We start from the raw sequence: 5831 nt of genomic DNA, 5'->3' as shown, positions 1-5831 counted from the left end.
GAAGGTAACATTAACAGGAAATAGGCTTCAGTTCAGGGAGAATGGCCCTACACCCCAAATAATAAAATCCATTAAACAAAATTTAAAATTCTCATAACAATTTATAAAATTCTTGTAGCATTGTAGTAGTCTCTGAAGTCTTTTAAACCCAAGATTTTGTGATTCCTGACTTAAATGTCAAAATGTTTTTTATACCTTATGTAGGTCTCAATTATAATGATTCAGAATTAGTATAAATAGAACATTTAATTTATGGTGATATAAAGCAAACAGAAACAATTCCCGTGCATTGATTTGGAAAACCACAAATTAACATTATCTATGTTATATTGTATTTTTATTTATTTTGTTAAACTTTTTTCATTTCCATTTTAATTGGTTCAGATTCAACTGATGAGTTTGAAACCTCTGATTCAGGATTTGTTCTTCTTTATGATTTTATTATTAAGAAAATATTTATGGACTACTTAATATCTTAACTATGAGTCTTTTTTTTTTTTTTTTTTGAGGTGAGGCAAATTACTTTCCCAGGTCACCTAGTTAATAAAGGCTGAATTTGTATGCAAGTCCTCTTGTGCCACCTAGATATCCCTGGGGGGTATGTTAATGAACATATTTGAAAGTATATTTTAAAGCTGCCTTCATTTACCTCATATTTTTATAGCGATTACTAAATGCTTTGCAAACATTATCTCACTGGTTCCTTCCCACAATTTTGTGGGGTAGTTTAGGAATTACTTTTTATTATTTGTCTCAAGTTAAGCAATTTCCTGTAAGCCACAAAATTTGAATTGAAGTCCAGTAATTCCAAATTCATTGTTTCTTCATTGTATCACATTGCTTTTTCAATAGAAAACAAATATTATATATGTATGTAGACATATATATTTACATACATACATACATACACACACACACACACACACACACACACACATATATATATATTAGAGAAAGTTAGTGCTTTACAAAAATCTGCCTAAAAAATACCTTCAGGTAGTTTTAGTTAAGATATAAGAAAAAGTGATTAAACTCTGTATTCAGTATAATTTCTTTATTACTATAATAATGCATAATAGTAGCTCTTTAGTGTTACCTAATAGTAAATTTGATCAAACAAATATTTTTATTTTGATATGTCATTTTAAAGGAACTTTAGGCTGCTCTCATGATTAAATATGATTTCCTCTTTTTTCCCTTCCATATTTGGCTAAGAGACTCATGCAAACCATCAAGTCATTCTAATGTTCTTGTATCTTCAGATGGGAATGGACTAGCTGATTACTTTGAACAGTGATTTTTAAATGAGAAGTTAATTTGGAAAATATGTCATTTATCATCCTGCCCTCTTTTCATTTTTACCAGCAATATGTTAAAACATCACATAAAGTCAGTGCTGTTCTCAGTTATAGAATATTCTCCCCTTGAAAAGACGGTGATCTAATTAATCACCTCAGCAACATCTGCACTTGCTTCTGTATGATCAACTAGCACACCTCTGAAAGGAAGTGACAACCTTCAGAAAGCAGAGATCTCAGAAAAACTCAATGAATGAGGGTAGAGACTAAAATGATACAATATTAAAATTTTGCCCCAAATTGTCTCTTGACATGAGTCAGGTTGCAGTCCAAGATGGAGCCCTTAACATGGTGCATTGTGTACAAAAATATTCAATAAATGGTTTTTGGAATTGAATTGAAACACAAGGGATTGTGTAACATTTGTCTTATAACCACTAGCTGCTTAAGTATTCATAAGGAGGCAGATTGACAGAGAAGCCAGGAGGGAGACTGATAAACTAGATAAACTCTGGCCAGCCCAAATCATTAATATAGAACTGACAGGCAGGCTAACCTACTTTTCGTACAAATATGATGAATGCTTCACATTCAGCCATTCTAACATTTAAAAGTCTTTCAGGGGATTAGGAAAGGTCTAATGTAAAACCATCATAATACTAGGGAAGAAGGGATGCACACTCTAAAGATGTCAGACAAACTAGTATAGTATAGTCATTTGTGGAGAATAAATCTCAAATGACTGATTTTCTACATTTTATCAAAGGGAAATTTTTTTTTAAGTCGAACATTTAAAATGGAGGGATTTTATCTTCATAGTGGGGAACTGCCCAATGAGTGATATTTCTTAAAAATGTATTCGTCTGTCCTTTCTAGTGGGTTAGATGGATCATTAATAGATGTTTCTTGCCAGGTTCCAGGTCAAAATATGCAGTTTTGGGATTTCTTATGGCTTGATGGACCTTCAAAATTTAATAAACTGAGCACTCCCTTGTTAAAATGCTCATCCAACTTAAAATCAGAAAATGGTAAGTACACCAAATTCCCATGGACCCATAGAAGCTTGTAGAGGTAGGAGAATTCTTGCCATCTGTCAGCACACCACTCATTTGATAATTCTTGCCTCAGTTTCCACCAGGAAAAAAAATGGCTGGCAGATCATTGTGGTTTTTCTTCTTGTATCTGAACTCAGTTCACGCTCAGTATTAAAGGTATTGACTTCTTTAGCAATTCTCCCATCATCACATACCATCAGCCTTTCAGTCACATTTGGAATGACTATGAATGATCATGCTGTAGAATGAACTCCCTGGAGAAGGATGCAGACAGACAGTCACCTGAAGAAGATGATGATCTTATGGCTCATGATCTCTTGAGATGGAGAAAAATGCTGGCTTTCAATAACAGAAAGTTACAGATCCTTAGAGTCCAAAAAATTATAGTTAAAGTTGAAGATTCAACAAAAGTAGAAAAATACTTCTAGGACTGAGATTTAGGGATTATTCCTTGGCTGTACATATATATATATATATATATATATTTACTCATATGGCTTATTACTGTTGTACTTAAAAGTTTAAGCTAACTCTTCTGGGTGAACTTGTGAGTGCATAGAAAGAGTGTCCCATTGTTTTAGAGATGGTGTTTTATAACAATTGTTTTTATTATATAATTTTAGTAAATACACTTTTCTAAACAGAAATTAAGAGCATCAGATTATTCTTTAGATTCATATTAATCTCAAGAAACTCATCTTCCTGAAAAATCATATCAATTCTGAAACTTTGAACTTCTCAGTAACCTCTGTGTAGTTCTTTGGGTGGACATCATAGAGCCCTTCTTAGATTCTTGGTTTAAGGAAGGCTACAAAAGAAGCCATTACATTATTTTCCACCTGGTTAAACTTCTCTTGATTTTAGCATACCTTTTGCAGGTCATTACCATCTCTTTCATTTTTTGCTCCTTTTGATGATGAAACACCCAAAATAGTGAATTTTTTCAAAGTAAAGTACTAAAATTTTTTTCTTACCAGTTTTTGTCTTTGGAAACATAATTGTGATTCTTTGTAAAAAACTTAAAGCAAAAGCTTTGGTAGAACTGCTCTCTTTGGAACAAATATTGTTTTAGAGAGTAGAAGATAAATAGAGTGAGCCAGATAAACTGTTTCATTCTGGTGGTTAGTATAGCTGTTGAAAAACATTCTTCTGAGGCAGTTAAATGGTGCAAACTCTGTCCCTTCAGACAGGGCACTCAAACCTTAGATCAAATCTGATATTTACTTGATCTGTGATTCTGGGCAAGTCAATTAATCTCTCTCAACTTCAATTCTCTCACATGTAAAATGAGGATAATAATGGCACCAGTCCTTCAAGGTTGTTGTGAAGATTAAATTACACTTTTGTGAAATAATTTGCAAACTGTAAGGTGCTGTCCAAAGATTGGTTATTACTTAATATTAAATGCTATAGTAAATATACAGCAGCTAGGTGATGCCAATTGATGAAATGTCAGATCTGGAGTCAGGACTACTCATCTTTCTAAGTCCAAATTTGGCCTCAGGAAACTGTGTGACCCTGAGCAAATCATTAACCTTGTTTGCTTCAGTTTGCTCATCAATGAACTAAAGAAGGAAATGGAAAAGTACTCTAGTATCTTTGTTAAAAAAATTCTCAAATGGGGTTATGAAGAGTTGAATATGACTGAACAACAAAATAATGAACATGAGATAGATATCAATATTCCATGTATTTGTGGAGCAAATCACAGTTATTCATATATATTTTATATATAAATATCTATATAAGTATAATATTTATTATAATTCATATCTATATAATTATACTATATAATCATTCAAGTTATATAATTAGATAGTTTGATAATTTTTTAATCTACTCTGAACTCTGATAGTTGATTTTTAAATTGGGCAAACTTTGCTTTTCTGTTACTTCTTTTGTCAAAAGACCAAGCATTTTGGGTAAATGATTTAAATATGCTGACTTTTCATTTGAAAAATTTAATTTATTTATTGTGAACTATGTTCTAAATACTCATAAGAGATATTTAAAGGAAATGGGAAAAAATGCCATATGCTCTTTAGTTATTAACCCATCATTCCTCATAGCACCCCTCTACAGCAGCTGCCACACAGAAAAATAGAACAGATTTGTCTCCTTATTCTTCTAGCATGAAAATGAGAGATGTCTGAATTTTTTCCCCCATATCAGCTGGGCATCATACCTGCTTGGGATGTACTCAAAATCAGAGACATTTTTACTCCAGGGAACAGCACTCAAGAAAGGGATGACATTCAAGATCACAAAGAAAGAGGTAATTGTGGAATGCTTCTGAATTAAAGCCAAAGATTTTTCATTCGTTCTTGGTATTGAGAAGGGGGGAAAATTGTAATAATAAAGGCATGGTAGCAGTACAGTGGGCCTTAGTTTCTGTCCAGGGGGACTTTCATCTTTTAATATAGTCACTTAAAAATACATGCATTGCTACATTTTTCATTACCCTTAATTTTTTCATCAATCATGTTAATTTATACAGAGGGCACTTAATAATAGCTAATTAACACTTCTGACTTTTGAAATTAAAAGACCTTTGGAGAGATTAGTGCTGATTGGGAAAAGGATTTTGTTCTTCCAGTTTTAGAAAAAAAAAAAGAGTAGGGGGAAAAAAGGAGAAAGAAATAGCCAGAAGAGATGTAGCTTTGGTATTCGGAGAACTTCCTCTCTCCTGTTTCAGTAGTGCCATCCGAATAAAAATGACATGCCAAAAATGAAACAATAAGGTCATTAGACAGACCCCTAGAAATCTATTATTATTTTAGTAGATTATTAAATACTTTTCCCTTACTCCCCCAAATAATACACAGAGAGAAGTAGCTTGGTGGAATGGATAGACGGCTGATCTTAGATTCAGGAAGACCAGGATTCACACCCAGTCTCTGACACTTTCTTGGTGTGGGATTTGCACAAATCATATAATCTCTCCATGCTCCAGGCAAATTTTAAATTGTTGAAAGAGTGCAGATGTGCGGTGGAGTGAATTTTCTCCCTCTACCTGATGAGATGAAATCACAGGTCTTTTAATTCATCTTTTCCCCTTCACCTCTCTCTTTGAACTTCTTCTCTTCTTCCCCCAGTTCAAGATTAAATATAAGCAAGTTGAAATTAAAATAAAATTGATGATACAAACATGAAACCACATGAAAATAAAGAAAAGTAAATCGTGAGTAGTTATATTATTTTTATTCATGTGTTTTTATAATCTGGTTGGTGAGATATGTAGGAAAGCATAGTGAAAGAGATATAAATAAAATTGCTTAAAAATAAATACTGCAAAATTAAATGGGACTAATACTGAATTAGAAAAGAAATAGTTTAAATAATGTTATATATCAAACTCTCTTTATTCATTTGGCAGACACATGCAGATTCCCCATCTTATGCTTTGAATTCCTGAAATTTATCTTTTTCTTCCTCTCCCTTACATTTTAATGCTAATTATAATCTTCCTCGGTTGTAA

At 32.6% G+C, this 5831-nt stretch overlaps 1 long non-coding RNA gene across 1 annotated transcript; it reads left to right on the top strand.

Annotated features, from left to right (window-relative positions):
- Positions 1–2217: 2217 nt before the first annotated feature.
- On the top strand, positions 2218–5568 carry LOC116421343. Its single transcript, XR_004231671.1, has 3 exons — positions 2218–2326; positions 4485–4628; positions 5449–5568. It is a non-coding gene; the product is annotated as an uncharacterized LOC116421343 (long non-coding RNA).
- The last annotated feature ends 263 nt before the right edge of the window (positions 5569–5831 follow it).

The sequence above is a fragment of the Sarcophilus harrisii genome, chromosome 1 (assembly GCF_902635505.1).
Source record: "Sarcophilus harrisii chromosome 1, mSarHar1.11, whole genome shotgun sequence".
In the NCBI taxonomy this organism is placed as follows: Eukaryota; Metazoa; Chordata; class Mammalia; order Dasyuromorphia; family Dasyuridae; genus Sarcophilus; species Sarcophilus harrisii.
Note: the sequence above shows the minus strand (reverse complement) of the source record. Positions and strands in the feature narration are given on the sequence as shown.